We start from the raw sequence: 25,614 nt of genomic DNA on the forward strand, positions 1-25,614 counted from the left end.
ACAACAGCACACGCAGGCCAGTGGGCACAGCTGATGAGCAACCAGCATACCATCCATGGGAGGAGTGGGAGTGAGGAACAAGGCGTTGGTAACCTTGCCCTCATCTTCTATGGTAGCTCATCACCTCCACATGACTATACTTCCCTCTACCCATCCATGATCACTGAAATTGGGGTGGCATCACTCATGTCCCTCCTTACTAAGACTCCTCCTAAACACCTGATATGGTCACAAGAACCCACCAACAAAACCTGCCAATTATCTCACTATGCCTCTGAGATAATTAAGAGAATTAATTTAGTCAACTATAGACCATGTACTATATATATAATAACTCAAAGGGCTTTACAATAAAGAATCAAAAACTCTAAAACAACCATGGGTGAAGGCCTCTAAAACATATATACACATATACAGAACAATACAGATCTGTCTGTCTGTCTGTCTGTCTGTCTGTCTGTCTGTCTGTCTGTCTGTCTGTCTGTCTGTCTGTCTTTCTGGATTCCTCCCCCCCAAAAAAGCACTAGCAAACAAATCACTGGTGTCACTACAGCACAGCATCCTATAAACCAGGTATGGCGAACATGTGGCCTTTCAGATGTTGCTGGTCTCCAGCTCCCATCATCCCCTTACTATATTGACCATGCAGGCTGGGGTTGGTGGGAACTGTAGTCCAACAACATCTGGAGGGTCATAGATTAGCCACACCTGCTTTATAGGTAAGAACCAGCTCTGTGTAGGCAAAGTTGCCTGGGGCCAAAAGGTCCTTGTAGCCACTTGAACAATGTGGTGCCCTCCAGATGTTTTGGACTATAACTTTCATCATCACTGACCATCATCTATGCCAGCTAGAGCTGATGGGAGTTGTAGTCCAAACCATCTAGAGACTCAAGGGTGGGGAACGCTGGTCTAAAAAAGGGGGACGATTACAGAGGAAGAGGAGAGCAGCTGGGTAAACTGAGGAAGAATATGTTATTATTGCAGCTACTCATAGTAAGGTCCTCCTCTAGGATGCACACCTGAACGTGGTGAGGGGGTTTGAGAGTGTCGAAGAAGCTGAGATCAATGCTGTCAGGAGTCTAGACCAAGAGGATACACTCCTAGCAGGGGCACTCATGGCGGAATGGTCAGTGCTGAGACACCAGACTAAAAGGCATCCAAACTCAGAGGAAGGCAACGGTAAACCACCTCTGAATATCTCTTACCACGAAAACCCTATGAACAGAGTATCCAAAATGCAACACGAGATAGTTCTGGAAGATGAGGCCCCCAGGTCAGAAGGCACTCACTGAGCTACTGGGGAAGAACAAAGGACAAGTACGAGTAGCGCTGTGACTAATGACGCATCTGGGTCAAAGCTAAAAGGAAGCCCAGAGGCTGATGCGCACAGATGCAAAAGGAGAACCTGGAGTTGTACAACATACACAATAGGAACATGGAATGTGAGAAGCATGAACCAGGGAAAGTTAGAAATTGTCAAGCAAGAAATGGAACTTATCAGCATTACAATACTTGGTGTGAGTGAATTAAAATCGATGGGAATTGGACACTTTCAATCAGGCAACTACAAAATATTTTATGCAGGAAATGAGAAATTAAGAAGAAATAGAGTTGCTTTAATAGTGAGAAGTGATGTAGCAAAAGCAATTAGGAGCTATAACAAGGTCTGAGCGAGGGACATCAATGAATTTAACAGGAAACATATTAACATAACCAGCATCCTATGCTGCAATGGCAAACACAGAAAGAGGAATTGGAGAGATTTTACACAGAAGTAGAGGAAGAAATTGATCACACACTATCATGTTCTGATAATCATGGGGGACTGGAATGCAAACACAGGGAACAGAGAAGAACTAGGAATTGTGGGGAAATGGGGCTTAGGAGATTAAAATGTAGCAGGAGAAAGACTTATTGAATTCTGTGAAGCCAATACTTTGTTTCTTGCAAACACATTTTTGAGAAACCAGAAAGATGACTGTACACATGGACATCACCAAATGGTCAATATAGGAATCAAATTGATTATATAATTGGTAGCAGAAGATGGAGAATTTCCATACATTCTGCGAAAACAAGACCAGGAGCAGACTATGGTACAGATCATGAACTGATCGTATTGGAAATCAGAGTAAAGCTAAAGAAGAAGAACAAAGCAATCATACAAAATACAATTTAAATAACATCCCAGAAGAACATAAAGATCAAATAAGGAACAGATTTGAGGTTTTAAACTTAGTTGATAGAGAACCAGAAGAACTATGGACTGAAGTCAGAGACATTATCAGGGAAGAATGTGAAAAGACAATACCTCTAGTTAAAAAAAGAAAGACCTCAATGGATGACTGACGAAACTCTTAAAATAGTTAAAGATAGAGGGAAAGCAAAATCAAAAGGAGACAGATACATAGTCAGAACCCTAAATGCAATAATACAGCGACTAGTACGTAGGGACAAAGAGAATTATTACAATAGTTATTGTATAGAAATAGAAGAGGACAACAAAAAAAGGTAGAAAAGGGCCCTATTCCAAAAGATTAGAGAAATGGAATTTAAACCAGGAGTAGGGATGTTGAAAATCAACAGGGGAACACACTGACTGATTGAGATGAAATAAAAGGAAGATGGAAACAATACATTGAAGAACTCTATAAAAGAGATGCAAGGATGACAGATTCATTCACGGAGGAACTATATGATGAAGAACCAGAAATTTTGGAATGTGAGGTGAAAGCTGCTCTTAAAATACTTAGAAGAAACAAATCACCAGGAATAGATGGCATACCAATAGAGTTGCTTCAAGTTACTGAGATGGAATCTGTCCAAATTTTGAGAAAAAAATGTCAACAAATATGGAAAAGTAAACAATGGCCCTTGGACTGGAAGCATCAATATACATCCCAATTCTAAAGAAAGGGGATCCCAGGAAATGCAATAATATGGAGCGAGAAATGCCAGATGTCCAAGCTGGATTTAGAAAGGGAAGAGGTACCAGAGATCATATCGCAAACATACGTTGGATAATGGAACAGATCATGGAGTTTCAGAAGAAAATCACCCTGTGCTTTATAGATTACAGCAAAGCCTTTGACTGTGTAGATCATGAAAAACTATGGAATGCTTTAAAAGAAATGGGGGTGCCACAGCATCTGATTGTCCTATATACTCTGGACAAGAGAGGCTACTGTAAGGGCAGAATATGGAGAAACCGATTGGTTCCCATAGAAAAGTGTGTGAGTCAGGGGTGTATTTTATCATCTCATTTGTTTAATCTATACACTGAACATATCATATGGAAAGAGGGATTGGACCAACATGAAGGAGGTATGAAAAAGGAATGGAGAAATATCAATAATGTAATATATGCAGACGATACCATACTACTAGCCAGAGCTTGGAAGATTACTTTTAAAAAGTAATAAATTACAGTTACAATTACCTGGCCCAAAAAAGTAGTAATTACCGTTACAATTACAATTGCTCTGAAAGTAACTGATTACTTTACTTTTTCTCAAAAGTAATCACTACAATTACATTTCAGTTACTTTAAAAAAAAAACTCCTACAAGGTGCCAGTCACTGCCTTGGGCCAGTCACTGCCTCTCAGCCTCATGAAAACCCTATTCATAGGGTCACCATAAATTGGAATCAACTTGAAGGCGGTACATGTATTTTTTATTTTGAATATGATGATTATGATAATAAATATGCAGCATTTCAAATTAATTCTGTATGAGAAGCATTCCATGCCAAGCTTGGAAAACCAAGGATGAAGTATAAAATGTAGACAAAAATACTTTTGACAAAATGCCGTTTATCTTTTATCTTTTATATATATGAGCCTGGGTAGGGAACATTTAATCTAGCCTACTTGCTTTCAGCAAGAAGGGTTAAGTGCCTTCAGGCTAGGGCAGTCACCAGAAGGCCACAGCAGAGACAAAGGAGCCTAGTGTTGTGGAGATGTTAGATGGGAGCTTTGAGGAGTAAAGATGGAGGCTCCTGAAGGCTGCAATTCTAAACACACTTACTAAGGGATTAAGCCCCATAGAACTCAACAGGACTGACTTCTAAGTAGATATAGTTTGGACTGTGCTGTTGGTAAACCTTGACTAGGGTTCTTCTGCAAAGACATCCATATCCAAGCAGGGTTGGCAACCCCCTGCCTGGAATACCCTGCCCTTATCTTTTAATGTGGCTGCTCCAAATGTTTTTACAGATTTGACCCTTTACTTCAGAAAGAGGTCTGAAAAATGAGTAAGAGTAAGAAGTATCTTTTAAAATTGTTCTTTTCAATTCACTCTTGAATGAACATCATACCTAGGGCAGATCCACCCCATTCCTTTAAAGCACATTCAACACCCATTTGAAGCACATGAATCCCATCACAGAGTCATGGGAACTGCAGTTTGTTAAGAGTGGTGAGAACTATAACTGTGAGGGGGAAATGACACTTCCCAGAATTCTTTAGGGGAAGTCATGCGCTTTAAATGCGAGTTGGATGTGCTTTACACATATTGTGTGAATCCGCTTAATAAATTTTGCCTGCATGTAAATTATTTTAATTAACTTTTCAAAATGGAAATAAGCTATAAAGTGTAGTGGGTGACCATGGGCTACTCACCATTTCTCAGCCTATCTGCCCCTCAGGATGAAAACAATGGAGAACCATGACTACCCCAAGGCATACTTAAAATGTAAAGGAAGTATTGTACAACCATAGTATGCAATTGGATACTTATAGGGACACAGCATGACAAAACTGGGTGGAAGTAATGAGTGGGGTACCACAGGGCTCGGTCCTGGGCCCAGTGCTCTTCAACATTTTTATTAACAACTTGGATGAGGAGGTACAGAGCATGCTTATCAAATTTGCAGATGATACAAAATTGGGGGGCATAGCTAATACCGTGGAAGACAGAAAGAAAATTCAAAGGGACCTTGATAGGCTGGAGCATTGGGCTGAAAACAACAGAATGAAACTCAACAGGGATAAATGCAAAGTTCTACACTTAGGAAAAAGAAACCAAATGCACAGTTATAAGATGGGGGATACTTGGCTCAGCAGTACAACATGCAAGAAGGATCTTGGAATTGTTGTTGATCACAAGCTGAATATGAGCCAACAGTGTGATGTGGCTGCAAAAAAGGCAAATGCTATATCAGGCTGCATTAACAGAAGTATAGTTTCCAAATCATGTGAAGTATTAGTTCCCCTCTATTCAGCACTGGTTAGGCCTCATCTTGAGTGCTGTGTCCAGTTCTGGTCTCTACACTTCAAGAAGGATGCAGACAAACTGGAACAGGTTCAAAAGAGGGCAACAAGGATGATCAGGGGACTGGAAACAACGCCCTATGAGGAGAGACTGAAGGAACTGGGCATATTTAACCTGGAGAAGAGAAGACTGAGGGGAGATATGATAGCACTCTTCAAGTACTTGAAAGGTTGCCACACAGAGGAGGGCCGGGATCTCTTCTCTATGATCCCAGAGTGCAGGACACAGAATAATGGGCTCAAGTTGCAAGAAGCCAGATTTCGACTGGACATCAGGAAAAGCTTCCTAACTGTTAGAACCATACAACAATGGAACTAATTACTAGAGAGGTAGTGGGCTCTCCGACACTGGAGGCATTCAAGAGGCAGCTGGACAGCCATCTGTCAGGAATGCTTTGATTTGGATTCCTGCATTGAGCAGGGGGTTGGACTTGATGGCCTTATAGGCCCCTTCCAACTCTACTATTCTATGATTCTATGAAAATATTTATATAAGCATGACTATCAAATATGTTTATTTATATAACCTGTAAAGATATTTATAGTGCAATCCTATGTTTGTTTACTCAGAAGCAAGTCCCAATGTATTCAATGGGGCTTACTCAACCAGGGAAAACGGTAGCCTCAAGTGATAAGGAACTCGTTCTTTTAACAAGTCCTTTAAGTTGAGAGCTTATCCCAGTCTGCGTCTGTGTTGAAATTGCTTTTTAATATGTTTTTAAACTTTTTCTTAAAAAAATGTTTTTAAAGCTTTTAAAAATGTTTTTAAAGATGTTTTGTTTTAATATATTTTAAAGTCTGTTTTTATTATTTTTAAAGTGTTTTTAGTGCTTTTGTTTGCCGCCCTGGACTCCTACTGGGAGGAAGGGCAGGATATAAATCAAATAATAAATAAATAAATATAAATAAATATACTTCTTTTTTAAAAAAAACACAAGTCTGCGCTATGTTTACTCACAAGTCCCATTAATTTACAGCACAATCCTAACCATGTCTACTCAAAAGCAAGTCCTAATGGAGTTCAATGGGGTTTACTCCAGGTACATGCTTTACTCCCAGAAATAGCTTTACTCCCAGAAAAGCAGATATTGGATTAAATACTTTCCTATTTCATAGCCCAGGGTCTGACTCTTGGACAGAAGAGGAAAAAAAACATTAAGCCATATTACTTACGCAAACTACAAAAAACTCAAACCCACCATATTCTGACGTTCAGCCTAGGCATGCCTGGATCAACAAGTCACAACTGTGGCGTCATTGGCTACAATCATGAAAGGGCGGGGTTACAGCCAGAGCTTTGAAAAGTTACTTTTTAAAACTACAACTCCCATCAGCCCCAGCCAGCATGGCCACTGGATTCGGCTGATGGGAGTTGTAGCTAGAGCATGGATCTGTTTAAAAAAAAGTTGTGCGGGGGGGCGGTTGACGTTTTGGTGTATATCTCAGAAATTAGACCACCTAGAAACTTACTTTTTTTTAAATTGAAGCTGAGAGTCTGGAGAGTAAGGGGTGGTAGCCAGAGAGCCGGAGCCCCCTCCAAAACCAGAGACTCCAGCCGAAAACACACACACCGGGGCACACACACACACACACACACACAAATCATCATCACTCACCTCCACAGCTCTTCGCTAGTCTGCTGCTGCCTTCCTTGCCCTGGCTTTTTCCTCCGGCGTCCATTTTTTCCTCTCAGAGTCAGACGCTAGCAGGCCCTGCCTATTCACCTCTTCCCTCGTGCCTCCTAACACAGATCACAAGGGAAGAGAGAGTCTGTGCAGAGGTCCAATCAGTGTGAGGCACATGTCTTGTGTTAACCAATCACAGCCAGGAGCTGACTTCCCCTTGTTCCCGCCCCCAAGTAACGTCCAACCTAACATGGAAACGTTAAAGTTGCAGCTGAAAAGTAGGGAAATTACTAGTCGTTCCGTTACTTGCCAAATGTAATGGAGTTACCCACTCGTTATCTAAAATTGTAACTAATTACAAGTAACTCGTTAAAAATAACGAGTTACTTCCAAGCTCTGCTACTAGCAGAAACCAGTAATGATATGAAACGAATGTTGATGAAAGTTAAAGAGGAAAGCAAAAAAGCAGGACTACAGCTGAAAGTCAAGAAGTCTAAAGTAATTACAACAGAAGATTTATGTAACTGTAAAGTTGACAATGAGGACATTGAACTTGTCAAGGATTATCAATACCTCGGCACAGTCATTAACCAAAATGGAGACAATAGTCAAGAAATCAGAAGAAAGCTAGGATTTCGGAGGATAGCTATGAGAGAACTAGAAAAGGTCCTCAAATGCAAAGATGTATCACCAAAGTCAGGATCATTCAGACCATGGTATTCCTGATCTCTATATATGGATGTGAAAGTTGGACAGTGAAAACAACAGATAAGAGAAAAATCAACTCATTTGAAATGTGGTGTTGGAGGAGAGCTTTGCGGATACCATGGACTGCAAAAAAGACAAATAATTGGGTGTTAGAACAAATTAAACAGAACTATCACTAGGAGCTAAAATGATGAAACTGAGGTTATCATACTTTGGAAGCATAATGAGAAGACAAGATTCACTAGAAAAGATAATAATGCTGGGAAAAACAGAAGGGAGTAGAAAAAAAAAGGAAGACCAAACAAGAGATGGATTGATTCCATGAAGGAAGCCACAGACCTGAACTTACAAGATCTGAACAGGGTGGTTTATAACAAATGCTATTGGAGGTTGCTGATTCATAGGGTCACCATAAGTCGTAATCGACTTGAAGGCACATAACAACAACATAGTAATGCTAAGGTGATAATAGGGACTTTGAAGTTAGTGCCAAAGGGTCACAAAGTGTGTGTGTGTGTTTGAGTGTGTGTGTGTGTGTGTAAGACAGAGAGAGAGAGAGAGAGAGAGAGAGAGAGAGAGAGATTTGAAGGAAATAATGTGATCAGACCTGCCATCCTGGCCCCACTAGTGCCTACTCCATTGCCCAGATTTGGGGTGTATAGAGGACAACACATGCTACAAGGTGTAGTGATGGCCAGCCAAACTGGATGATTTTAAAAGGGGGCTTAGATAAATTCATGGAGGATAAGGCTCTCAATGGCTGCTAGTCATGATGTCTATTTACCGCCTTCAGTATGGGAGGTGGTATGCCTTTGAATGCCATTTGCTGGGAATCACAAGTGGGGGAGTGCTGTTTGAACTCAGGTCCTGCTGGTGGCTTACAGTAGGCATGTGGATGGCCACTGTGGGGACAGGATGCTTGACTAGATGGGCCTTTGGTCTGATCCAGCAGGGCTCTTCTTATGTTCTAGCATCCACAAAAGGAGGTATGTGTGTAGGAGCAAGCCATGCAAGTTGATACGATACATTTTATATGATACACTGATCATGTGATTTGTACCTAAGGGTGAAGGAGTCTATACATATAGGTGCCTCCTTTACAAGTGGATATCAGATGTGCTGAGGAGCTGGAGCTTGCAGGCACCCTTTTTCATACATACATAGAAACATAGCAAATATTTGCTTCTGATAGAAATACCTAGACACATTTTATTGCAAAGCGTGATCCTCCTGATGGGCTAGCATTTCAATTTCCACTAAGCCAAAGAAATCCACACTTGATGCTAGAAACAAGTTTTCTTTCTGAGTATGTTGCATCCTTGCAAGCACCAAGAAAACAAGTGTTTTCATGTTTAAACTTGCTCTGAACGCAGAAAGAAATTTGCAAGCTGCTGAAAAAAAGAATCATCTTTTTTATTTCCACTTCACAAATCTTTCGGTGCACTTTATAGATCAGATCTGTTATTTGATACGTCAAATTGAGAGAAACTGGCTTGTACTGTCATATTGCTGCTGATGGTGTGGATTGCCTGCACAGGCCTCGGGGGTGGGATCTTCTGTCTCTCCATATCTACCCTTCCCAATGCTTGCTGAGTGCAATATACATTTCTGGCCAATGCATGCAATACATTGCAAATTTATTTATTTATTTTATTTATTATACTTGTATACCGCCCCATAGCCGAAGCTCTCTGGGCGGTTTACAGCAAAGTAGTGCTATGGAACCTGTGGCCTTTCAGCTGTTGTTGCACTCCACCTCCCACCAGCTTCAGCCATCACGGCCAACAGTCGGTGATAATGGTGTTGCAAAAATGCTGTTCGTTTCCCCGGTAGGCTTTTCTGATTTACCACCAAGAACGAGAAGTAAGCCAGTCATCGAGGGTTCAACCCAAATTTATTATTCTGCAGAATAGAGACACACTCACCGCTCATGCGTAAAGTGAGCTGCCTGCCATATTACTGAACAGGCCTTGTTTTATACTTTATCTCAATACTGCTATGTGGCAATAAAAGTTACAATCAAGCAGTTTAATAAAAAGAAACTTAAAGATGTGCCATTGCCTTTTGGGTATCTGCCAATTACATCTGCATAAACAAGATAAGCCAGACCAGAGCTTGGAAAAGTTACTTTTTTGAACTGCAACACCCATCAGCCTAATCCAGTGGCCATGCTGGCTGGGGATCATGGGAGTTGTAGTTTTAAAAAGTAACTTTTCCATGCTCTGGCCAGAACGTCCAGCTAGTTTCTTTATTCTTATCTTAGTACATTGCAATCTGTCCCCTTAGACCTTCAAAGTAGCTGTACTGTAGTTCCGTTATGCGCACAATCTGGATTTTCTCAACAATGGGAGGTGCAGTGCATTAATATCTGGACAACCATGGGTTCCCCACCACTCTTGTGTCTTGTATTGGCTAAAGAATCCTTTGAAAGCAAACCAACATTCATTGTTTATTTAGTTGGTTATGTTTCTATCCCAACCAAGGAGTTGAAGGTGGCGTATATGGTTCTCCATCTCTGCATTTTATCTTCACAATAACCCTGTGAGATAGGCTAGGCTGAGAGATGGTAACTGGCCAAAGGTCACCGGTTAAACTTTGTGGCTGAGTGGAGATTTGAACCCTGGTCTCCCAGGGGCTAGTATGACAATCATGAGAACCGAAACACAGCCATCCTTCGAAATTCACACTTACTGGAATTCTGCAACGCAGTTCTCCAATTTATTTATTATTTATTTATTTCAATTTATATACCGCCCTTAGCAGAATAGCTCTCGGGGCGGTGAACAAACAAGATAAAATACAATATATCATAATAAAAATCATAAAAACATATACAAACAAACAACAAAAAACACTACAAAAACACAATACGACAAAAATTAAAAAATACGGATTAAAAGATTAAAATGGTTAAGAAAATTAAAATGCCTGGGAGCATAAAAAGGTCTTTACCTGGCACCGAAAAGATAGAAGTGTAGGCGCCAGGTGTACCTCTTCGGGGAGGCTGTTCCACAACTCAGGGGCCACCACAGAAAAGGCCCTAGATCTAGTAACCACCCTCCGGGCTTCCCGATGGGTTGGTACCCGGAGGAGGGCCTTAGATTCTGAACGAAGTGAATGGGTAGGTTCGTATCGAGAGAGGCGTTCCACAAGGTATTGAGGTCCCACGCCGTGTAAGGCTTTATAGGTAAGAACCAACACCTTGAATCTCGCCCGGAAGCAAATAGGAAGCCAGTGCAGACGCGCCAAGACCAAACAAATCAAACCATTTGTTCAAAAATGCATATATTAGGGGGAAATGCATAAAATGGATATATTACTGAAAATAACATACAGAAATGCATTATATTAGGAGGACTTGCTGGCAAAAAGGTGTATATTAGTCAAAACTGCATGCAAAATGTGTTTAAAATTAGAAATTTGCACTGAAGTGCTAAAGAATTTTAACGAGGAAAATGCAAATTGCAGAAATGCAGGCTGAATTTTAGACTGGAAAAATGAAAAACGGAGAGAACTGAAAGACCTTTTCATCTCTATTGGGAAGTGGTGGTGGAAAGCAGGAGAAGAAATCTGTGGAGATCTAGGAGGCCGTCTTGTATGAGAAGAAGTGTTTTCTGCTCATGCAAAAGATCCTCTGGATCCCAGCTGCAAGGTTCTCAGAAATCCTTGTGCTTCCTGCACCACAGTTCAAAACCCATTGCACTGCGCACCACACCGACTCTCCAGCCTGTTGCCTCTGCTGCCTTAACACTGAGCCACTTACCCTGTCAAGCAAAGAAGCTAAATTGTTTAGGCAAGGTTTGCTCTTAACAAATCCATGTTGGCAATCCATTTTTTCCCTGAAGGTGCTTACAAAATTGAATTTTAACAGTCTTATTGTCTGTCTGAATTTGATTCAAATGCACAAAGTCAGTGCTGCGCTCCTGGAGAGTGTTTTGAATATATTATGTTTGCTCATAAGCTCATGCAGGTAGGGGTTGCAACAAAATGTTGTAGTGCATTCTCACCTCCTAACAGGAATATTCCTGCCCAGGGTTCCAGCCAGCCAGCCATGCTGCCTCTATGATACTCCATTCCACTTCTCCACCACCTGTGTTCTGTGTTTCTTTTCCAGCAGACAAGTAACACAGAATGGGCTCTTTTGTTCGTTTTGTTTCTTTGGGTTATATGGGTGCTTCCAGACCACTGTTCTTCAACCTTGGGTCCCCAGATGTTGATGGATTACAACTCCCATCATCCCTGACCATTGACTAAGCTGTCTGGGTATGATGGGGATTGTAGTCCAACAACATCTGGGGACCCAAGGCTGAAGAGCAGTGCTCCTGACACTGTTTTGTGGGAGGGATTCAGGTATATATCAGAACTTTAGGTGTGCACAGTTAAAGTGGATTAAAGGGTTGTTGCCTTGGTGCAACAAATGCACTTTTAAGAAACACTGGACTTTTTGCAGTTTGGAAGGTGCCAGGGAAATGCATTGAAAACTATGGAATGAATAAATGCCTTGTAAACGCCACACATGAAAATCAGGACAAATGCAGGGTGAAAGCTCATTGTCATATAACTGCCCTGCAAACAAATCAGAATGAATTAAAACTGGATATTAAAGACAATATTATTGCTGTTATTTATTACATTTATCAGTCACTTTAAACAAAAGAAGCCTGAAAGCAACTTGACAAGATATAATACAACAAATAAAAGCAATTTAAAATCAGAAAAAAAGTGTAAATCAATGAACAATACAAAATACATAAAACACTCATCCAGGAAAATATTAATAAGGGCAAGTCCTACCCACCCTCTAAAAGATGAGTACCTCTGCAGGAGGCAACTTAATTACCAAAATCCTGGATAAAAAAAAAAAAAAATCCTAGTGCTTAAAGACTGACAAGGATGGTGGCAGGCCTGTCTCCCTGGGGAGACCACTCCACAGACAGGGGCCACTACTGAAAATGCCTGTTTTCGTGTGGCTACCCTCACCTCCCTCAGGCGGGCCACACAGAGAAGAGCCTCTGCTGAAGACCTCAGGGTCTGACTTGGTTCATACAGGAACAGGTGGTCCTTGAGGTAACCTCTGCATAAACGTTGTGCAAGAAGATCAATATGACCACATAAGAAAAGGATTATATTGAGGAGCCCTATGTCCACGGTGGTGATGCCGGTATTTGGACTTTGGAACACTTTGTGGTTCTCCTGAGCGTGCCAATGCCCCTCTCTTATTTCTCCATAGCCCTGTGTTGGCTTCGATCCTATCTGCACTCACCACCTGAGTCTGCTATTAGAGGGAGTGGAATTCTCAATGCAGCTGTAAAAAACTGCACTCCTTTTGACAATAGGAGCCAATCCAGAAAGAAAAAGGAATGTAGATTGACTTTGTCTACTGATATGTGTTAATCTGTAGTGAAACTGTTCCTGGAATGGGGGGGGGAATAGGGTTTGTTTTTCTTTTATGCTCCCTGTAGTTTCCCAGTGCAGAACAGATTGCTGGATTGCGGTAGTGGCAACTGCTATTCCTACCAATTTTCACACCGCCTGTTGTTTCAAATGTTCCGAAGTGTTTGTGCCACTGCAGCAACCCACAAAACAAATTCACTGTTTTGGTTAAATGGCATTCTATTTCATGGTACTCACCTTGCTCTAATTCAAGGCTGTCTCTGGTATCTCTTTATTACTGTAAATACACAGGAATGTATTGCCTAAATTCACTGAGCTTATCTGTAAGAACTATGTTTGGCTATCTAATGGAAAATCATTCTGCAGATGGCAGCTGTTGTAAATCTTTGAGCCAACAGAAAACCAATTAAATGTTAGCTATCTTTTTTTCCCTCTCTCCTGGTGGACGTAATGCAAAGAAACCGTCTCATCAATCAAGCAGATGTAAAGTTAATCAGCGCTAAAAAAAATAGCACCCAAAATATAGTTATGGACGTGTCATGGGAAAATGGAACAAATTGCATACTCGGCTGTGTGAATGAGCTACTGAAACTCTGCCTTGGAGCAATTTAAGCAGGGCACTATGGAATGCAGATATGTGTCACGATCCAGTACTCTGACACACACACATCTTGGAGGAAGAGACAACAGACAGTGGCAATCTCTCAGAATGGGAAGAAAAAGAGTTGGCCTTGAAATGGTTCTCAATATTCTTATCTCCTCAGAACCCGCATTGCTACAAAGGATCATGAGGCCACCACCCTTTCATTTTGAGACAGTAGCATTATCATTCTCATATTCCAATGAAGCCAACTAAAGATGGGGGAGAAATTCATTTCTGTTTGCATTTTAATACAGACCTAGGCCACATCCATACCATATGTTTAAAGCTCTATTACACTTCTTTAAACAGTCGCGGCTTCCCCCCAAGAATCCTGGGAAACTGTAGTTTGCTAAAGGTTCTGAGAGTTGTTAGGAGACCCCTATTCCCCTCACAAAGCTACAGTTCCCAGAGTTCCCTGGGAAGAGGGGTTGATGTTAAATCACTTCTCCATATGTTGTTTGACTACAACTTCCTTCAGCCCCTGCTAGCATGGCCAATAGCCAGAGACGATGGGAGCTGGAATCCAACAATATCTGGGGGGACACCACAGGCTCTGTTCCCCTGCTGTAAAGCCTCAAGAGGCCTGGCCTGACTTATCTAAAGATCCATCTTCTCTCCTATGAACCTGCCCATCAGCTAAAGCCCCTCTCTAGATTGCCAGACCTTCTGACATTAAGTGGTTCATTCCCAAATACGGTACCTTCTCTGTGGTAAAATCTCAGCATTGAAACTCCTTCCCTAATCAAGTTCTTAATTATACTTTGCATTACAGAATAATGCAACACATTTATTCTGAAGTAAGGCCCTGTAATTTCAATAGGATTTACTTCCATGTCAGTGCCCCACTTACATGGGATTAAGCCCTTTGAACTCAAGTAGACAATAGTATAGGTTTGGTATTCTTACAATTTCTTAGGGGTGGGGTCTAAGGCTAGAACATAAATTCAGAAGAATTGGATTAACACTGGAGACAACCAATCAGTCAGTAAACTCCTGCTTTGTGTTGGAAGTGCAACAGCAGGGATCATTCTGTGTGCAATTTAAGGGTTAATTTTGTTAATGTTAAACTCAACTATCCAATAGGGCAGTGCTGCAGGTGTTGCTTAGCATTGATTGGGGTGGTACTTAGGCAGGAAGAAGAGCTGCAGCATTGGGCTTTCCCACCTGACACCTGCCTCTTCTTCCTGCCTGATGCCCCATCCCCTGGCAGTCCTGGGTTGCTCTGGACCATCCAATCCAACCCGCAGCAATCGGGGGCTGTCCCACCCAAACTCATCCAAGGCCCCAAAACGTCTGAATGGGCCTGATTTAGCTTGGAACTTGGCTGAATCCACTGCACAGCCCTAGAAAGTGGTTTGTGCTCCAGAGTGAGACTGTATTGGCAAAACATGCCCACCCTTGTGAGAGACAGGACAGGATTGTGTACACCCTTGGTGGGGGGCAGAGGAACTTGATTGATCCTTTTTTCTGTTTGTTTGCTGCAGGGTTAACTGGTGTTTCTAATACATATCTGAAAGACCATTTTATCCCTTATATACCCAACCGATCACTGCGCTCTGCATGAGAGCCAGTGTGGTGTAGTGGTTAAGGTGTTGGACTACAACCTGGGAGACCAGGGTTCGTATCCCCACATAGCCATGAAGCTCACTGGATGACCTTGGGCCAGTCACTGCCTCTTCGCCTCATGAAAACCCTATTCATAGGGTCGCCATAAGTCGGAATCAACTTGAAGGCAGTACACATACACACTCTCTGCATGTGAGGTCCTCCTGCAGATACCATCTTATCAGGAGATCCATCCCTCACAACATTGACGATTTATTTCCTGTTAATTTGTGCATTAAATTTGAGCTTTCACATGACATAACAGGTGTCTCCAGAATTCTGGTGGAATGTAGTGGAAGTTTAGCACTAATTTCCGCAGTAAATGATACCAGAAAAATTCCGATAGCAGGCTGGGAACCCAGAAGATTGCAGGAGTTTTGCGCTAGCTGCCGCTGCTCACGTGACACCCATCCCAGCATGCAGTGCGTTCCCACCCTTACCAACAGCCCTCCCAGCATGCAGCCTTCGCTCAGTCTGTGCTGCTGCTGCTTGTGCTCAACCAGAGCCTCTGCTGCTGTGCTGCCGTGCCTCTCAGCTGATCGCGATCGCGCACCTCTTTCAACTAGGGTTGCCATATTGCCCAGTTAGCCAGGTTTTACCTGGATTCTTTGCATGCTACCCGGCACCTGTTTAGCCTTTTAGCTGGCCCGGATTCTCAGCTTTAATTTTTTAAAAAAAATAAGTTTCTAGGTGGTCCGGTTCTCGAGATATACATAAAAACATCAGCCACCCCTGACTGCTAAATCTTTTTTTAAACTACTGTATAGCACTTTGTAGCTTTAACCCCGCCCATTCAGGATTGCAGCCAATCAGTGAAGTGTTTGGTTGACCTGTGGCAGTGTCTAGAAAACCTCATTGCAATGCCAGAAAATGGTGGTTTCCCCCCCTGTTTATCTGAAAATCTCATAAATTGGGTAAGTATATACATTTCAGTTTTTTTCCCTCCGCTGTGCAGGAGTCAGATCCTGGGCAGTGTTTTGAAAACCTTCCCAATACTTGCTTTTGTGGGGGTAAAAGCATTGCTAATCCCATATGTCCAGAGCAAATCCCATTGAATTCAATAAGACTTACTTTTGAGTAGACATGATTATGAATGTGCTGAAAATCAATGGGACTTTGGAGTGAATGTAAAAAAGAATTGTGTTTGTGTTCTCTTTCTGTTCCCCTTCCAGTCCTATTTCAAAGCAAGTAGGCAGGGCTTACGTAGGTATTACAGTTTTTATTCTGTAGGAAACTAATGCTGATTTTTAAAAAACTAATACTGATTTTTCCGCAATGACCAACTGGTTTGACAATAAACTATTATATGGGCTGTATGTATTTATACATCTGCAGTATGTGTGTGTGTGTGTAGTCTTTCCAACAACCCTGTGAGGTAGAGTTGGAAACCAAGGCAGCTCACAACAAGAAATAAAGCCATTTAAAATCCAATAACCATAAAAACAAGTATAAACAGTTGCAAAACAGCGTAAAGTGGCATGATTCGGAATTTTGGGTTGTGTCAATGAAGTTGCTTATCACTTGAGATTGCAGTTCTGTCCCTGTTTGAGTAAGCCCCACTGAATACACTGGGACTTGCTTCTGAATAAATAAACCTAGGATTGCACTATAAATATCTTTACAGTTTGTATAAGTAATAAATATATTTGATAGTCATGCTTATATAAATATTTCTTCATTTATCATATTTTTGGTTTTTGGTTAGGAATCCTGATGGTTTGTGGGATGCTGAGTTTTCTGCCTTACTCATAGGAATCTTGTTGTGGTTGGTATGGTATTACATTTAGGAAAGTGTTACTGCCTTTTGTGTTGTTGTTTTCCTATTTGCATTTCACTTACCTTTAACCTCACTCCATTACAGCCATAGAAGCAACAGCAGCATATGCAAGATAATTAACTCCCATTAGTTATAAGAGCAAGAACTTAAAATTATTATTTTAATTAAAACAAGAGGCTTATGAGTACTTTGAAGAGGACCAGATATTTATTTTCTTTCTGAGCCCAGGACTGGGTCTTTCATGATGCCTAGTGGTGGTGGGGAACAGGAGAGTAGTCGATAAGACAGACATTCTGGCATTGGTAATCTAATTAGCAAGGTATGTGTGGGGTTGTTGCACACTTCCAGGCCCAGTTTCGTTTTGAGTATGGAGGTGGAACCTGTGTAGATGTGGTTGATCAAAGGGAGAAGAAATTTTGAGTTAAGCAAAGCTCTGCTTTTATAAAACCTAAGAAACATACAGATACTTTGAATGTCTGAGTGCCTGCACCAGTGGAATACTGGAGGAACTTGTAAAACTTGCTGCAACAGTATTTAGAACTGAGCATGTGGTGTGAAAGACTCCTTTTCCTAACATTTTGGCTTCTTGTTTTTCTCCACCCACCACATCTCTGAAATATATTGTATATGTAATGGTTAACCGTACTGCTGCCCTGACTTACTTTGTTTGTTGCTATTTTGTGTTTTTATTATGTTTTTATATTGATTGTGCATTTTTATTGTTTTTATTATATTTGTAAGCTGTGCTGAGCTCTGTTTTTAACAGCAGGATATAAATCCTCTTAATCAATCAATCAACATTCCATAGTGGAAACTAGAGGCTAGGCATTTAAGGCTGAAAATGTTACGTTGTTTTTTAAAAAAAGATTTCTCACATCTTTCCCCAGTTTTTGGTGGTAATTCCTAGACACAAAAACAAAACAACTGGATAATCCAAATATTAATATGCAAATATTTGCATAATATGCAAATTAGACTGCCCAGATTTGTGGAAGTGGAATATGGCAACCCTACTTTCAACCCCCCCTCCCCATGCACCAAAATAACAGGCCTCAAACCAAAGGTAGATGAAGACCTGCTCATCCGGTGTCGCGTGAGGCCGAATGAAGGGGGGGGGAGAAAAACTCTGCTCTATGTGTGAAAGACTGTTGCGCAAAATGCTGGTATAACAGGTACTGCAGTGTGAAAGGGATTTTTGAAATCCAGAACAAAGCACTACCTTTTTAATCCGTTAAACTAGCGCTATTAGCCCTAGTGAAAGCAGCCAAAGAGAAGCATTCCACATGGGCATGCCTAAATCTGTTTTTTAAGACCCCTAAATTATCAATGAAAGAGCAACAGATTATAGACACCCTCAGTCAACCACAGTCATAATAACACTGACCCAATACACTACAATATCCAGTATGATGTGTGGGCATTTTGTTATTTTTTGCTCTTTTATATTATTTTGATGGACTGATGGATATTTATTGTCTCTTTCTTTTGTATTAATATGCTGTTTACTGCCTTTGGACTGGCAAGCAGTATATAAATAAACCATAACAAAACTTAGCATAACATAAGACATAATGTAACAGAATATCTGCTAAAGCTGTGTCATTCAGAGATCTGGCAGCTGAATTATTCCATGTGGGACAAGCAGCAGCTTCTGTCACAGGGATGTGGGCTGCAACCAGCTTTAGGTAAAGTAAAAGAGACTGGACTGCCAACTAATGAATGTGCTCATTAACCTTCGTGACATCAGCGATAGATTGGCGGGCACGGCGGAGTGGGGAGGGCCCAGGGAATGAAAGGAGGCTGGAATGAAAGAACTCGCCACTTCCCTGGGCAGGAGGTAATTGCTGGGCTCCCTGAAACCAAATGGAAACCTTGCAGAAAGTGACATTTGTTGCGCATCACTTAGATGTCAGTTCTAGCATCCTTCGTATTCGTCTGCCCTTTGTGGCTACCTAAGGCAAAGAAGAAAAATCTTTTTAGGGATGGTTGTGGCTGCTGCACAGAGCAGGTTCAGAACAGGGCTGGCATCAGGCACCCGGCATCCTTGGGCAGCTGCCAGGGCCCCAACACCCTGGGAGGGACTATTACTAATGCCAGCACTGGGGGCAACTTTTTTAAAAAATCAGCCCAGTGTTCAAAGCAATGGCAGGTGCCTGGGCCTAGCTATCAGTTTAATTTCCCAGAATGCCCTGATTTTATGTATCTGTTTGCATAATTTATATACCGCTCTTTGCACAAGCCACAGGGCAGTTTACAAAAGAAGTCAAAGAAGATAAACACAGAGCGCCCTTGGGCTTAGGGCGGTATATAAATTAAATTAAATAAATAAAAATAAAAATAAATACATCAGATCTATAAGACGGTGGGCGGGAGGTGGAGGAGGATGAAATGGAGTAGCTGGAATCCTAAATACGAGCACTCCACACTGCAATGTTTTGTTGCAGCTGTTTTCTTTTAAACCTTGCATTCTTCCTGTGCTAGGGTTCCAAAGGCCGGCAACATAGTGCATGTGGACACCAGCGTGCCTTCCAGTGCCTCCTAAGGCACCCATGAAAAGGTCTCAGTAAATATCCTCTCAAAAATCCAAAATGCACAAGAGGCTAGCTTGCTCTTTCTGCTCAGTTCCTATTTGTGCTGGCTCAGCCTCTTCTACACTGAACATGCCCTTTAAACAAACCCACATTCCATTGAAGAACATGAGTGAACTCCTTCCCTCATCCATTCTGAACGGAGTTAACAAGGCAATGGCTGATGCAGGTGCCTTTTTTTTGAAAGATGGAGTTGAATGATGGGTTGAGGCATGCCCACACCATATCATGTGTCTTTTCCTGATCATTTGACTGTGGCAGCCATTTTGTGTTATGCCCTACCCCCATGGCAACCATTTTGTGATAGGCCACATCCCCACAGCAGTGATTTTAAGTCTGGCGCCCACATGACTTTCTCAACATTCCAAATGTGCCCACTGGTCCAGAAAGGTTGGCGACCCCTTCTCTAGGGTCTAACTGCACAAAACCAAGCCTAGTTAGCCGTTCTATCAAAAACCGCTTTTACAGGGGGATTTAGAGGTTTAGAACAGAGGAGCAGAGGGGACTGAGTTCTTAATCCTCTTTATGCCTGCTGTTTCTCCACTCCAAGCCACACACACGTACACCTGACAACACAGCTTTTTCAGATGTAGGCTTCCAAATATGTGTCCTCCACTTGCAGGAAGCCTGCAGGGATAGGTGAAGCAGGTAGGCAGGTGAAATGCAAAGCAGGTTGACAGGTGAGGGAAAGGGCCATGCACCCCCACCCTCTGCTGCTTCTGCATTCCACATCACCCCCTCACAAGAACGTTCCCGCCAAAGTGGGGGCTCATTTGCCTCCACCGCCTCCTTCCGAGTTTGTTCGTCCTAAGGAAGGGAGGGAGGCCATGTGGGGGCCTGGGGGACCAATTAGGAGGGGGGGCTTAAAAGCTCTGCCCTCAGCTCTCCCTCTTTGCTCCCTTTTGCGACACCCACCCACCCTTTCATTATGAGCTTGTCTAGTCACTGTTTAGGGGCCGAGTAGGAATTTTTTGGGGGGAGGTGCATTCATCCCCCCCTTTGATTTGCCTACTCCATACTGTGGGGTTTAATTCAATTGGCTACATTGAGGGTGAGGTGCCTTACCTTATGGTGCAGAGTCCAGGCAGGTGATGGGCGGTAAGAATCTGTGCACTGAGGCATTCTGCGTTTCACGGGCACCCTCTAGGAATCACCTGGGTTGAGGCCGGGGTATGACTTGAGGGTGTCCCTGGTGGTCTGGTTTGGGCATTTGGGTGAACGCCAGTACAGCGGGGCCCGGATGTTCAGATTGGGTACACACACCCAAGGCTGGCCTAACAAGGAGGGAAGTTTTCCTCATCGTTGGCTGGGGAGTCACAGCGAATGGTTGTTTACATGCCCAGGGTTTTTTGGGGGGGTGGATTTCCCCCCCCCCGAGGTAGGCAAAGGACTCACCTGCCTGGAAGGTTTGAATTGGTTTGATCTGGTTGATTGACCTGCATGTTCTCCAAAAAATTGTTATATTTTATCATCCCAGTGTATGTGTCCTGAGTCTTCTTTATGGGTGTGGGGGCAAAGTGGTCCTTCCTGAAATTAAAGGGCCATCTGGATTGGGTGGTTCTACTTGCGTTTATGTAAGACCCTTCATCTAACCTATATGTATGTAGGACCAAGTATAGCTGCAATTAAATGCACTTCAATGAATGGCATCATTCCCAATTTAATACCGTTATGTAATACTAATTGCCATGTTCTTTCTGAGTGGGTGGCAAAATGGAAGACAACACAAAGAATACAAAGCCATGTGGGTTTTTTTTAAAAAAAAAAAACATGCAACACTAAAACGTTCAGGCTTACCCCTTTTCTTACAGCAACAATAAAGAAGCCTTGTAATTCATATTTTTGTTAAAAATGGCTATACAGTTAGTTGCCATGGTTACTTGATATAGCTTTGGAGATGCTGTTGCATATCGGCCATCAAGCTTGTAACATAAGTATTACAACTTCTAGGGCAGTGATCTGGAGACCGTGATAACCTATAGATTTGTTTCCTGTAAGCCGCAAGCCTTGTTTTCAAAATATCTGCAGAGCAATATGGTAGGAAGGCTGGAATGCTCTTTTTGAAGTTGTGGGAATCTTGAGTTCAAATCCCCATTTAACCCTAAAACTGACCAACAGACTTTGGGCTGGCGAGGAAGACAGGAGGGTATTCAAGCACATGCAGAGTGCTTTCCCTTCTGAGAGCAGTGCAATTGGTGTTCTGGAAAAAATCAGTTTTCCAGATTTGATTGAGCATTTTAAACCTACAGACAGTCGAACAGTCATTTTAGATTAGTCAAGCACAGGGATAGGGAGCCTCAGAGTCATTCCACCCACCACCCACCATGTAACAGGAAGCATGATCCCATGGCATGCAAGTGTCACTGCATAAACACACTATTAGCATATTGTTTGAAGCCATACTTAATGTGCCCCGCTGTGACGCAGTTCCCGATTGTCAATGGTGCTGAAATACTGTCTTTTGTACTATACAGTGCTATCCAGAGGAACTCAACGACACAGCACGAGCAAGGCTATCCTAACCATCCTCATCATGGTCGCCACTCACCAATTCCCATCATCACCTTCACCCTCACCGTCATCCTCATCATCAATTTCTCACATGCATACTGTAAAAGGTAGCCCCACATTGATCCTTTTAATATGTCGAGGGGTGCAGGGGCGGGCGGGGGTTGTATGAACAGTGACGCACTGATCACATTTTTCATCAGCCTGGGATGTTGTCATGTTTGGTGGTGGTAATTTATTGGCTAAAATTTATATATTTCACTTTACACAAGGAATTGGTATTTGGGGGGGGAAGAGGAAAGAGATTGTATGTACATAAGGGTGCACAAGGTGAGATATAAGAGGATGGAAGTTATCCTAAAACGGGTAAGGAACCTCTGGTCTAGGATCTGAATGTGGCCCTTCAAACTTTTCTGTCTGGCTGTCAGGATTCTTCCCAGGCCACACTTGCTTTTCACCCTCCTTGAGTGTTTGGCTGGAATATGGCCTTGAACTCCAGCAATGCCTCCTGCTTGCCTGGATGCAGCGGCGTCACTAGCAGGAGTGTGGGGGGGTGCGGACCTCCAGTGCGCGCCCTCCCAGGAGCATGGACAAGGTGGCTGGGCTTGTGTGCGCATGCGGGGGCACTCGAGGCCAGCCACCCCGTCCATGCCCCTGGGAGGGCGCGTGCCAGAGGGGCACCCAGCCAGAGAAGGCCTGGGAACGCCAGCGCGCCTCTCTCGCCCCACCGACGCTGCTTCCGGTCTCACCCGCCCACCTCCGAGGAGGAGTTGGAGCAGCCTTGCCAGGCAACGGCATGGGGCGGGGCGGCTCTGGGTGTCACCCCCCTCATGGTGACACCTGGGTGCGGGCCGCACCCTCCGAACCCCGGTAGTGATGCCCCTGCCTGGATGGGGGATAGAGAGGAATGTGTGAGTGTGTAGAAATTGCCCTACTGTACAAAGATAATGTTTACATTCATTGCTCCATCCACTTTCACCTCTGGCCCTGACCAGCACTGTCATATGGCCCTCGTAAGGTTGCCCAGAAGAGAACATGGCCCTCAGGTTGAAAACAGTTCTCTGCCATTCTAAAGCGTAATAACACCTAATTATTCCAGTGGTCCCACTCAGAACTCAGCGTCCCCTCCCCATCTTATTTCAACCCTCTTTTTTTAAAAAAAGCCAATTCCTGAAAACCTTGCGGAGACGTGAAGGGCCTATGAATCTTCGGCTAAGTCATCTTGAGTTTGTATTACTTCATCAGACAGCATCATCTTCTGGTATTTATTTATGACCGGCGGATGAAGTCATCCCTCTTACTTCATTCGCTGTCATTTGTGTTCAGTGCCTGGCAGCTGGAAAGAGGCTGCAGATGCTCCAAGCGAAACTCACCAAAATCCAACCTTCATCCATTTGTGAAAAGAGCTGGGTGCATAAATGAGGACATGGCAGGTGCAGGCTTTAATCAATAGGTTGGGGGAAGAGTGGGGTTCCTGCCAGGTTTACATGTCCACATCAGTCTGGTGGCTTACATCATATCTGTTTGTTCATTTGCGGCACTTACCTTCACAATCTGTATCCAAGGGCAGTTTACTATGCAAATAGAACAATAATAAGATATACAATAAAACTATAAATGTGATAGCTATATTCTCCTTCCACTGTTGGAGACAGTATGCCTCTGAATACCAATTGCTGGGACTCACAAGTAGGGAGAATGCTGTTGCACTCAGATCCAGCTTACGGGCTTCCCAGAGGCATCTGGTTGGCCACTGTGAGACCACGATGCTGGACTAGGTGGGCCTTTGGCCTGATCCTACAGGGCTTTTCCTATGTTCTTAAGGAACAACACAATTAAATACCAGCAGTGAAAACGTCCATTCCTAGCGTTTAAAATACAGCATCCTTCCCACACTTAATGCATGGGAGAATGAAAAGGCCAACCTGACACCTTCAAGATATCCCAGGTAGGCACCAGGTGAGCCTCCTTGGGGCTCCCCTGATAAGAAAGGCTCAGCCTTTGTTGCCACCTGCTTAATCTCAGATGGTGGTGGCATTCTGAGATGGACCTTAATGCAGAATTATAGCTTTTGCACAGGTATGGGAGAAAGTAGTTTTTAACATACCTGGGTCCCAAGATCTGAAGGGCTTTAAAGGTCAAGACCAGCCCTTTAAATGAGTTAAGAAGCAAACCAGGCTGCTGTATTTTGAATTAATTGCGCCTTTCAAGCTGTCTTGAAGGGCAGCCCCATGTAAAACACATTTCTATCTTCTTTTTAAAAGGATATTCCCAGAATATGGATCACTACTGCCAGACTATCACTGTCTAGGAGACGTTGCCCCTGGCATGCGAGGTATGCCACAGTGACATTCAATGTCTGACATTGGAGGTAGAATATAGCCATTTGGTCTGATCCAGCCTGACTCTTCTTATGTTCTTATGAGATTTGTCAGATGCAAGATGGTTCCCACCATCCAGGAAACCCTGGCATCTTTTCTTGACCATAAGCAAGAGCACATGGGGCACAATAAACACCTGAAGGTTGTTTAGTCAGTCAGGAGGCAGCAGGCTGGAGTTGCAGGACCTTGGATAGCTCCAAACAGACACCTTGCTGTGATAAAGTATGGAACTCAGCTGAGGCCAAACTACTCCACCCAGGATCTGCCCCCTTTCTGAAGGGATCAAAGGGACGGTCTTCTGGTTTAGAGCCAACAAGTCCATCTTCTTTATGTCAGGTCCCCATAGGTGTGTTGCTATGTTGGCAAGCAGGTGCTGGGAAGCACGAGGCTTCTAGTGGAGCGAGTGCTCGTCCCTTAAAGGAATTTGTTCAGGGGTTTCTATACTGGGGGGCCCAGTTTGAAGGAATCTAACTCAAGGAGATCCCTGCTGAAGGACTCCAACATGGTGATGGGGCTTTGGTCTGGGTTACAGAATTCTGTATCACAGTATGTACCCTTGGCCACCAACTTGGGTAAGTTTAAAAGGGGGACAAGGAAGATAAGGCTGTCAGTGGCCACTAATCACAATGGCTAGAGGCTCCCTCCAGTATCAGGCAGAGGATGCCTCTGAATAACATTTGTTGGGGATCATGAGCGGAAGAGGGTTGTTGCACTCATGTCCTGCTTGCAGGCTTCCCATAGGTATCTGGCTGGCCACTGTGAGAACAGGATGCTGGTGTAGATGGGCTGCTAGGCTGATCCAGTACGACTCTTCTTATATTTTTATAAACATCCTTTTGGGTCTGGCACTTTTGTGGCTTGCACAACTGGTCCTTCTGATCTGGCTGGCCACTTGTCCTTTCGGTCTGATTACGGGCTGCTCCCCAGAATGTGAGGGTCATGATCTGATGCTCTCCACTGATATGGTAAATAAAGGACACCCAAAATCTTGCTATACGCGTGCATGCATGTCTGTATGTAGAAAGAAGAGAGCATCCCCTCCAGCATATTCATTGTCCAGCGTCAACTCTCTTTACTTAGGGCCCCTTGCTGTTCCAAGGACAAATGCCAATAA

The 25,614-nt window shown here is 43.1% G+C and overlaps 1 protein-coding gene across 4 annotated transcripts in view; it reads left to right on the top strand.

Moving 5' to 3' along the window:
• The window catches only part of GRM5 (glutamate metabotropic receptor 5), a 313,504-nt gene that overhangs the window by 211,295 nt on the left and 76,595 nt on the right, over positions 1–25,614 (top strand). The window lies entirely within an intron of this gene.

The sequence above is a fragment of the Rhineura floridana genome, chromosome 5, assembly GCF_030035675.1.
Source record: "Rhineura floridana isolate rRhiFlo1 chromosome 5, rRhiFlo1.hap2, whole genome shotgun sequence".
In the NCBI taxonomy this organism is placed as follows: Eukaryota; Metazoa; Chordata; class Lepidosauria; order Squamata; family Rhineuridae; genus Rhineura; species Rhineura floridana.